This window comes from Strigops habroptila, chromosome 7 (assembly GCF_004027225.2).
Source record: "Strigops habroptila isolate Jane chromosome 7, bStrHab1.2.pri, whole genome shotgun sequence".
Classification (NCBI taxonomy): domain Eukaryota; kingdom Metazoa; phylum Chordata; class Aves; order Psittaciformes; family Psittacidae; genus Strigops; species Strigops habroptila.
This window is the reverse complement of record NC_044283.2, coordinates 67,123,552-67,135,573: the sequence shown is the minus strand read 5'-3', so window position 1 is coordinate 67,135,573 and position 12,022 is coordinate 67,123,552.

Below are 12,022 nucleotides of genomic sequence, written 5' to 3'. Positions count from 1 at the left end.
GGCTGGAAAGATAATTTATAGTTGACTTGTTTTGCTAAAATGCAATAACACTGTTGCAAATAAATGGAATACAGTACAGCATTTTTTAAAAGGAAGGAACTTCTTGTCATAGAATCCTTTAGGCTGGAAAAGACCTTAAAGGTCATCTAGTCCAGCCATTAACCCAGCACTGCCAGGTCCACCACTAAACCATGTCTCTAAGCACCACATCTGCATGGCTTTTACATACCTCCAGGGATGGTGACTCAATCACTTCCTGCGCAGCCTGTTCCAGTGCTTGACAACCCTTTCAGTGAATGATTTTTTCCTAATATCCAGTCTAAACCTTCCTTGGCCACTTTCCTCTTGTGCCATCACTTGTTATTTGGGAGAAGAGCCTGACCCCCACCTCACTACAACCTCCTTTCGGGTAGTTGTAGAGCAATAAGGTCTCCCTTCAGCTTCCTTTTCTCCAGACTAAACAACCCCAGTTCCCTCAGCTGCTCCTCATCAGACTTGTGCTCCAGACCCTTCACCAGTTTTGTAGCCCTTTTCTGGACCCGCTCCAGTACCTCAGTGTCTCTTGTGTGAGGGGCCCAGAACCGAACACAGGATTCGAGGTGCAGCCTCACCAATGCCCAGTAGAGGGGGATGATCACTTCCCTGGCCCTGCTTGCTCCATTATTTCTGATAATGTAGCTGATAATGGTAGGCCAGGATGCTGTTGTGCTGTTGTGCTGCCTGGGCACAAGCTGGCTCACGTTAAGCCGGCTGTCAAGCAGCACCTTCAAGTCCTTTCCCACCAGGCAGCATTCCAGCCACTCTTCCCCAAGCCTGTAGCATTGCATGGGGTGTCAAGTAATGAAAAGTAATACAAAATTCAGCTGGTAGTTGATAAAGTAAATACACTTTTTACATGAGAAAGTTAAATTTATATTGTTAGTTGCTTTGAGTGAAGTCTGATGAAATGAAATGTAATGAAATGAACTCAGACTCAGTGGGTTTTTTCATAGCCTGAAGGTATTCTTAGCATTTATGTTGACATATGGAATAGGTTTAGACTTTCACATGCCGTGTAATAATAACCTGTAAAGATGCTGTACTAGCATATTTTTAGACAACTGTGAAGTTATGCGAGTATTTATGAAGAGCTTTCTTCCGTAATCAAAGTCTGCTGAACCTTTAGTGGTCTTACCTTTTTTTTTTTTTTTTCTTTTTAACAAATAGTAGCTGTGTTCCTGTATCTATGTGGACAAAATGGTGAATATTGCAGGAGATGGTATGATCGAGGCCAGTCAGCATACAGAAGTAGTGTCATACACGTCCTGTTCTGCCTCCTCAAAAATAGCATTAAAGCTTATTTTCTGCTTACTTTCATGATAATTGAAAGTAACAGAATCAATATAGTATTGCATAGAAACTAACTGTTGTTGAACTAGAAAAGTGCAAATTGTCCCTGGAGAAAGACAGCTGCGGTGATATCCTGATTATTGCATGTAAAGCAGCATGTCGAGAAGAGAAAATTGAAACTATGTGACTAGAGAATTCTGAACTGCACTTCATGGGGAAATCCACCAAAGAATTCCTCATTAGATGCAAAAAACAAAATAGAAAATAAATGCTGAGTGCTGCTTAAACATCTATAAAGGATCCACTGGATACTAGCATGTAATACAATCTTTTTCCCTTGTGATCTAGAAAATCTTTGAGTATTTTGATTTTACATATGAAGGTATGCACATTATCTAAATGAAAACCACCGATACCATATCTTAAATAGAGTAGAAAAAAATTGTTTTTCTGAAATCCTGAAAATTACGGAGGTAGCAGTCAATAAAATTACATATTTTCCATTAACCTTGTGGCTTTTATCATGGTATCTCCTAACATTCATATAATGGGGTGGAGAAATTGTCATCTTCTCACTTTTAATGGAAGTGATGTCTATTAGTCCACAGCAACAAGTGGCATGTTCTTGTGATCCAAAGAAGAGCTTTGGATCTGCGTCCCCATCATTCAGGTCCTTCTTAGTGGGGAAAACCTACAAAATAAGAAGTACATAGCATACTTAGCATAAATTTTTACCTTACTCAGTTAATGTTTTGGCTAGTTACAGCTAATTTAATCTTGCTTCATTTTTGTGCTTTTTATTCCCCCTCTCCTGTTTCTTCATACTGATCTTTTGGCTCCTAGCTCCTAACTTGTTATTTCCTTCAATGAACTTTTAGTAGAAGTCTGTGCATTTTCAACTAAAGAAAATTTAGTTGTTCTGAACTACAGCTGCATTTTCTGAATGTTCTTAGGTGCCTAATGAATAAGGGCTTCTGCCTTGAGCAAAAAACTAGATGTCCTTAGAGTAAGTAACAAAAGAATTAAAAATACTAGTGGGAAGGATTTTGAGTGAAAGGGGTGTCAGCATGGGAGTTACCAATGCGTTTACCAGTGACTTCTCTGAGCACAGTGATCCTTGGCTGTTTCAAATCCCTTGAAGAGCCAGCTCCCTTTTCAAGTTTTTGAACACTTCACGTTGTTTAAATTCTGAGGATGGAATAACGTGTTCAGATCATAGAATGGTTTGGGTTGGAAGGGACCTTAAAGATCATCTAGTTCCAACTCTTCTGCCATGGGCAGGGACACCTTCCACTAGACCAGGTTGCTCAAAGCCCCATCCAGCCTGGCTTTGGACACTTTCAGGGATGTGGTGTCCACGACTTCTCTGGGCAACCCGTTCCAGTGCCCTTTCCACCTTCATAGTAAAGAATTTCTTCCTAATATCTAATCTGAATCTGTCCTCTTGCAGTTTAAAGCTATTCTCCCTTATCCTAACACTACATACCCTTATGAAAATTCCCTCCCCACCTTCTTGTAGGCCTCCTTTAGGTATTGGAAGGTCTGTAAGGTCTCCCTGGAGCCTTCTTCAGATCCATGCCTCTAGATTCAGATGCATGAGCCATAATGTTACCTGGTTAGATTCTGGGACCCAAGAAAAATGCATTTTAGCTTGACCCATTCAGCTACCACTTTGTTTTGTAAAGCCTGAATCCTTTGACCTGCATGACTACCAGGACATACTGCAAAACTAACTTGGTATTTTTTACGTTTTTTAGCTTTGAAGGATTAGTGGGATTAAGCCCTAGAGTTTATTCTGGGTTTGAGAAGGGTTTTGCAAAACCTGTTCTTAATCAGAGATGAGCAAATGAATTGTCAGTCAAATATTTATGCCATTCGACAAATTTAATGTTTTGATTTTATCTAATTCAAACAGCCGCTCTATTTGATCATTCTGCAGAAGCTAATAGGTTGTGTTTGTATTGGAAGCTGAATTAGGAGGTAGCAATGTCTCTATAAAAGCCTGAATAAACCAACCACAATACCTGAAAGCACTTTTTACCAGCAGCGTAAATTTCACATACTCAAAAACTGGCTGAGTAATCAAAAAGTATTTTATGAGGGAATGTATAGAAAAGCTGTGTGCTGCATTTTTCCCATATGCAAAATGAATAAGCAAATGTCCATATAGGTCCATGGTTTGCTAATTTGCATACTTATGCTAAAGTATGATGTGCACTGGCAAAGTTTACAGGAACAGTGTAGCTCAGTTAAGAGGAAAATGACTGAACAAAATGGAATTTGGTTTCTTTTTTCCTTCCTGAAATAAAATAATCTCAAGCGTTCTTCCCAAGAAAAATCAACAGGCACCTTGGAAAAAGTTGAAGGACACAGTTATAACTTTTTCATTTCCAATTATGCAACTTTTATTTTGGTAGAGCAAGTGTGTTTCACTGATAAGAATGACTTCTAAAATATAATTGAATATTTTAACTTTTAGTATATGCATAAGTTGGTTTATTATTCCTCCTCAGCCATAGTATAGAACATTTTACATCAGGATTACATTTTTTCAAACGAGGTCTTTTATAATCAAACCTGTTTCACAGTTTAATCTTATCATTATATTACAGTTGAGTACTCTTAACATTTTTATTGTTAATCAGAAGCTGGCAAGATTCTGTATCATGTACCTTTTCCTTGCTTCAAAAATACAATATCCTGAACCAAAAAAATGAAAATAAAAAAAACCCCAAACCTCTCTAAGGTTAACAATAATTCTAATAACGCAGTAAGACCAGGTGAAAAACTAACACTCTGGTATTTTGACTCAAAGTTATGAAGTTCAGTGATTTTGAGAAATATTACTTGTAATTCATTGTTTTATCGGATGCCTAAGTTTGTGTATTAGATTGCTCTGAAATGATAATTTTTCTTTCATATATGCTTTTTGCTGGATTTGATTTTATGACTCACTATGAAAAGTGATAATGCTGAAAACTAAACTAACAAACACTTTTGCAAAGATATTCTTATGTGACTTTTCCTTTGAGATTTTTCTTGCTTACGTTTTCTGTGCCTGTTTGTACAATGGCATTTTACCGGTTTTAATGCTTGCAGACAAATTTTCAGGCAGGAGTCTGTAATGGACTTCTGAGCTGACGAGTTCTGTTAAATAAGTTCTTTCCAACACTTTCCTTATTAAATTCTGGTGGCTAGCAATTTTCTTATGCTAAGGCACATGAAAAAAACCAAGGTGGTTGGTGACAGCCAACATGGCTTCACTAAGGGGAAATCCTGTCTGACCAATTTGGTGGCCTTCTGTGATGGGGCTACGGAACTGATGGACAGGGGCAGAGCAGTTGATGTCATCTACCTGGACTTGTGCAAAGTGTTCGACACTGTCCTGCATGACATCGTTGTCTCTAAATTGGAGAGACATCAATTTGATAGATGGACCACCCAGTGGATAAAGAACTGGCTGGATGGCCTCACACAAAGAGTTGTGGTCAATGGCTCAGTGTCCAGTTGGAAAACAGTAACGAGTGGTGTCCCTCAGGGGTCAGTGTTGGGACCTGTCTTGTTCGACATCTTTGTCGGTGACATGGACAGTGAGATTGATGCGCCCTCAGCAAGTTTGCCGATGACACCAAGCTGTGTGGTTCGGTTGATACACTGGAGGGAAGGGATGCCATCCAGAGGGACCTGGACACGCTTGTGAGGTGGGCCGATGCCAACCTTATGAAGTTTAACCAAGCCAAGTGTAAGGTCCTACACCTGGGTCGGGGCAATCCCAGGCACTGCTACAGGTTGGGTAGAGAAGAGATTCAGAGCAGCCCTGCAGAGAAGGACTTGGGGGTGTTGGTTGATGAGAAGCTTAGCATGAGCCAGCAGTGTGCGCTTGCAGCCCAGAAACCAACTGTATCCTGGGCTGCACCAAAAGCAGCATGGCCAGCAGGTCGAAGGAGGTGATCCTGCCCCTCTACCCTGCTCTTGTGAGACCTCACTTGGAGTACTGTGTACAGTTCTGGTGTCTTCAACATAAAAAGGACGTGGAGCTGTTGCAGCAAGTCCAGAGGAGGGCCACGAGGATGATAAGAGGGCTGGAGCACCTCCCGTATGAAGACAGGCTGAGAGAGTTGGGGCTGTTCAGCCTGGAGAAGAGAAGGCTGCGTGGAGACCTCAGAGCAGCCTTCCAGTATCTGAAGGGGGCCTATAAGAATGCTGGGGAGGGACTCTTCACTGGGGACTGTAGTGGTAGGACAAGGGGTGATGGGTTCAAACTTAAACAGAGGAAGTTTAGATTAGATATAAGGAAGAAGTTCTTTATTGTGAGGGTAATGAGGCATTGGAATGGGTTGCCCAAGGAAGTTGTGAATGCTCCATCCCTGGCGGTGTTCAAGGCCAGGTTGGACAGAGCCTTGGGCAACATGGCTTAGTGCAAGGTGTCCCTGCCCATGGCAGGGGAGTTGGAACTAGATGATCTTAAGGTCCTTTCCAATCCTAACTATTCTATGATTCTATGATTTGAGCCTCCTTAATAGAGTTAAGTAGTTTTGTTAATAGCTGGAGTTACTTATGGATAAGAATTAATAGCTTTTTTCTTAGTCTGTCCCAGATTGCTTTAAAAAGGTCAAAATAAAATCAATATGGATGAAAGTATCCTTTTGTCTTAAATGGTTATGACATTTGAGGTTGCAGATGGATGATCCAATGCTGATATCAGATGTAAGTAGAGAGGTTTCTAACACATTTCTGAAATTTTGGATGCAAGATTAAAACTGTCAAATCATAATAGAAGCTTTTCTGCAGTTGAAATCGTGGCACTGCTTAAGACACATAAAGAAATCAGTACTATTGCACTAAATAAAACCCAGATCATTGCTGCAATCATTCTGAGATTTCTAACACTATAGATCTCCCATGCGTAGCATCTCCTGAACACTGATATGTCGTGCTTAAAATAAATAGCAAATACATATAAATCTACTGTTACTGTCTACCTAAAGGCTGTAAAAAGAGGTCTCTGATATAGCCTTGATAATTTGAGAGTCAATAACATTCTTCTTTTAACTCTATCAGATATAACCATCTTAATTAACTGTTAGAGAAGTTACTCCTTACTTTAAGTGCAAATACAAATATCTTTACTATTATAATGCTATTGCTGTTAAAGATTGTACACTTGATACCTAGGACAACCTCCATGATCAGTAGAAGCCTTCTAGTGCATTAAATCATGAACATTTTGAAATAGCCTAAAATATCATTTCTCATTTGTCTGTGACATTATGAAGGTAAATGCAGTCTAAGCCTTTCATTATAAGCGTATATTTTCTTCCATGGAAAAGCAGTATGTCACTTTCAGTGTTACTTCTTGATAGGTTCCTGTACCAGAAGTTTCAGTGTCAGATTTTAAAAGCTTCAGAGTGACTGAGAAAACTGTTGGGGTTTTATTTGATTGACTAAAAGCATGATTTTGGCAAAAAAAAAACGTAACTTTTGACAGCTGTAAGTTTGCCCAAACTAAATCTCATGAAAGTTCTATAGATTATTAAAGAAACATTTGCTGCTGCAAGAAACCTCACATCTGGAGTATAATTGGTAGTCATAATCTGACTACCCATTGCAACTTTTGATATGAGAATATATATTTGCTTTTTTGTCAAGTGTAAAATTGAAAGCTCTATGTTAAAAGAGAATTTAATATGTCATGCTACAACTGTGCCATCTAATTGTCTTTTTCGTTTCATTTGCCCAGAGACACAGGGTTTGTGAAACACCCTGGCTTGTCACATGTCACAGTTTTGACCAGGAGACAAGAAAGCAAAGTTGGATGTAAGTACACACACACACACACACACACATACATATATATATACACACATATAAACCTTATTTAGGCTGTCCAGGATGAAGTAGAGTGTGGCTTTTTCTCTTTTGTCATAACAGGATGGACTGTTTCTGTATTTATATATGACTTTAATTGATGTATATGACGTGCATAAAAAAATGTCAAATACAGTAGTAATTCTGTATTCGGTACAAGAATATGAACCATAAAAATGTTTTAATCAAAATCTCTATTTAGATATGGGCAGTCTTTATGTATATTATGACCATACCATTTGAAGTGAATTGGTAAAATAAGAGATATTTATAATACTATAAAAATAAGTCTGACATGTCAAATAGAATTCTATTACTTATTACAGGGGATTTCATCACTTACAAATATAAATAAGATCAAATTTCTTCCGTTTAACAACTCAGAATTCAAATGGCTTCTGTTGTGCGAAACAGACATGGAGCTGACTGATATTTTATGAGTGATGAGAATGTTCTAGTGGACCTCATTATTCACAAAATATTGATAAACATATATTCAATTCAGCAAACAGAAGGAAAACTGATCTGTGAGTTTAAATTATATGAAAATAAAAGGATATAAAATAACATGTAAGTAACTGCACAGAGTTGAGAAGAATAATCTCAGCTTTATTCCTTTAAATGTGAGATTACTTAATGTTATATTGATTTCTCACTGATTTAAATATTACTCAAGTATATGAAGTTAACTACTCTCTAGGTTCAGCAGGGGTTCACAAGTCCTGTTTACATTCCTAATCTCCTGCTGAAATGATGTGATTAGACATTTGCAGTATCAGACTGTTTCACATGGGGTTTTTATCCACATCATTTATTTACCCTTTTGATTTCAGACATAAAATTGTCATTATTAACTTCAGGTTTTCAGAAACAATGAAGTGTGTAGTAGCACAAGTCATCTGCTGAAAGGTATAAAGTACCAGTTCTTCCTATTTTTGTATTTCCTTTTTGTTGCAATTGCACATACTTACATACAGCAAGAGGGCCCTTAAGAAAACAGATTTATCTCAGAGGAACTGAAATAATACTATATGTCTTGTCTGACCAATCACTGTGCAGTTCAAAACGCAGTTCAAAATTACTTACCTGCATACAGAAATGCTGGAAAAGATTAACTTGAAAAAAAAGTTCTGATGGGAAGACAATTATCTACCCTCAACTAGCTAATTTCCTACTTATTATTGCCATATGTTTTAGTAGACAGCTCAGAAGGTCCACATATGTTTTAAAAATTCTTTGCACAGAACACTGATGCTTATCAGTTTCTTCTTCCACCCTCTTCATTTGTATTTTCAATAGTTAAAAAGGGAAGAACTGCAAAGCTTAAGGGTTGAGTCTGACTGCTGAGTCTGGTGCAACTTTTGATCTTCCCTTCTTCTTGGTGCTCCTGATCTGTTGGCATTTCTATGCCAGGTAATATTTCTTTTATCTCCCACAGTTTCTGGTTTGCCCACTTCACCTTCTCCATCCAAGTCCTACCTTCTTTAGTAAAAAGCTTTCCATCTTTAATGCTTTTGTTGCTGTTACATGACTAAAACCAGTCTTCAAATGCAGTCTGATAAGTGCCTCACTTGCAAGTTTCAAAAAATAAATGTTCTTTAACTAGCAGTAAGGAGAGAAATGAAAAACTATTTGGACAAATGTTTCTTTTCAACCCACAGACTAAAGTTGTCTCAATTACATTTTGCTCTTATTGTCTTTTGCCAATATTGCAAAGCCCTATATTATTCATGTTTTAGATATTTCTATAATATTGATGTTTCTACCTAAGTATAAAGCTTTTTAAAAATTATTTATTTTGCAATTTTAGTTTGATTTAGTCTAACTATAGATTAGGAAAAAACCTGAGACTATTTTTTTCTAATTTTCTTTAATCTTACGCTGTGGATTGAATCTCTTTGGTGCACTTAAGCTCTGTCTTCATCTGTTCACACATGATTGAGTCTTATATCTCTGATTATATATTTCTCTAAAGCTGTCCTTTCATGTAATGAATCATAGAAACACAGAATGCTTTGGGTTGGAAGGGACCTTAAAGATCACCTAGTTCCAGCCTACTCGAAACATCATGTTAAAACAACCCAAAAGAAGAAGAAATAATATAATAATAAAACAACAGTAACATCGACAAAATAACACGAAATGACTTTGTAATGCTTCAGCAGCCCCATCTCTCCACTATCAACATAACAAGATAAAGGGAAATTGGAGTTGTGAGTTATTCCCTTTTTGAAATACGCCCTACGAACTAACCATGGAACCTGATTATAAGTTAAAAAGAAAATAAATTAGATCGTAACATATTAATGTATATTACATTTTGCAGTCAGGTCAAGAGCAAGAAACGGTGAACTGATTTTTTTTTTTCTTTATATCAAACATTCCTCATAGATTTTTCACTATATGCCTACCTTGATAAAGCCTTTCATTCAGTTCTGCAGATGTAAGAGTTACCACAGACCTGGAAAATATGGACTATATGGAAAAAAGTAATACGTTTATTTTTTTAGCTTACATTTAGATGAATGGGCACAGAAAATATAAAGTTTACAAGTTTAAATAAGAAAAAACAAAGGCATACATGAAACGTATGAGAGAGATACCAGGATTAACAGTAAGCGTTATATATTGTTACTAGAAGAAAGTGAAAAACAAATGCTGGTCCAGTACTTGAGAAAATTATCAGCAAGCAATGCCAGTGAAAGCTGATCATTTAATTTTCAGTTCCCAGTAAAAAAAGAACCTAGTTAGCACAGTTAGTATTGATTATAAGAAGAAAGGTCTCAAACCTGTAATTAAAAAGAAACAAGTTACAGAAAATTTAAGTTAGGTGCTGTCAAACTTACTGGGCCTTATCAGCTTTGTCCTAGGGTACTTGGAGGTTTTCAGGACCTGTGTGGACACAGCCATGTGTTATCTGGTCCTGGTACAGTGCTTTGAGCAGCAGGTGGGACTGGAGACCTCCCAAGGTCCCTCTGAGCCCTGGTATCCTAGATCCTGTCCAGCACCTGTGATTTTACTGTGCCCCCTTTGGAATGATACAGGTTCACTGAACAGAGCATATGGAAGATCTGAAAAGAATGAAATGGCTAAAAGAAAGGGCCTAGGAACTAAGGGATGTAAGATCTCAGTAACAAGGGCAGTCTCAGATGTCTCACTTCGTAATACTTGCTCCTTCTACCAGTACAGCCACACCAAAATTGGCATTCAGTTGACATCTTATACAGAAAGACAACAGGAAAATCCCATCCTCCTTTTTGTCAACAACCCACACAACAAAACGAACAACAGAACTGCAACCAAACAAGCACATTTAATTTGTAAGTGCAGTAACTGTGAGAATAGTTTGCTGCTTTTCCTGTCATTGGAGGATTCTGTAAATCCTCCAAACTTTGACAAACGAGCCTCCCTGCTTCTTAATAATTTATGTATTAGTTTCTCATCTAAATGTTTATTCCATGTGTATTCTAAACCAAGGAATTATAATATTGCTTGGAATAAAATGTATGCTGTCTTTATTAGCCACAAAATTCCTTTTTGTTTACTTCACTGAGAGAGGTATGTTATGTTAAAGGTCTCTTTGGGTTTTGAGGAGCAAGGGATGAAGTTCTTGTGGAGCAAAGTCAAATGATTCAAGTAGCAATGTTCGATGGCCGTAAATACTCCTGAGCAGACAGCTCCACAGCCAGCCTGTGAGGAAACAAGCCAATGATGGATTTGGAGAACAGGCAGGGAAAGGAGCAGCAGATGGGCAGCAGCGTCTGCAAGATAACTGGAGACCATTGCTTTCCTCTGTTTCATTGTTGGATGATCTTGCAATCTTAAGACGATAAGATGGAGACATTATTATATTCTTTGAAGCTGAAAGTCTGCACTCATTTCTAGCTGTCCTGTGGCCAGTAAGAGTCTGTGTGGCACTTTCAATTTCTGTGCATGTTAAGAAGGGGGCTGATGGAGTTGCTCAAGTTAAAACTAAAATATCGTGAGCCATCACTCAAACTAATCTGCCTTCATAAGATCATCTTCTTGAATACAAAATGTTTGAGTTTCTGTGGTTCCCACTGAAGCCAGGTGAAACTAATAATTCTCTGAGAACTCCTGAGTATTATCAGTTTGGTGTAGAATTAGGCTCTTTACACAGCCTGTAAAATTATGCTGCTGGAAAGTAACTGTAAGCGTTCCTGATTGAAAGCTAGAATTCAAAAGTGACAGGAAGATATCTGCAAATATGCTAGCATGACAAAGTTAAAGTACTGTTTGACATCTTGAGTTTACCAATACCTATGAGAATGACTAAAAAAAGAGGGGAAGCTAAACCAGCTTAAGAAAATGGGGTGACAAGAATAGGTGCTCCTCCCATGAAGGAACAAAATGTGAAGCGTAGGTTTTTTTCTTTTTCTTTTCTCTTTTTTTTTTTTCCATAGGTGTTTAGTATATGCTTCATAAGTTATAGAAAACAGTGCAAGGGGATTTTATATTCCCCCCATACGATGATGGTCTAGACCCTGGCAAGCTCTCGGTGGAAGGCAAAGATTAAGTTAAATTTTTGCAAGACTCTTAGGATTTGACCAAGACCCCTTAGTACGCTCAGTTTGCTGTTAGAATTAATTGCTGGCAACCTTGAATCTCTTATGTACTGATTAGTCTTTTCTACTACACTGGCAGCTTTACTACAGCCTCAAAGTGGAAACTTTACATTCTATTTTCTGTTCTTTTTTCCTTAAAATGGTCTTCTATTAAGTAATAGCCAGTGACTGCTGTTTGTGTAAATCACTGCCTCAGTATTCAAAAACCAGTCTCTTAAAATGAAAAACGTTGCCATGTA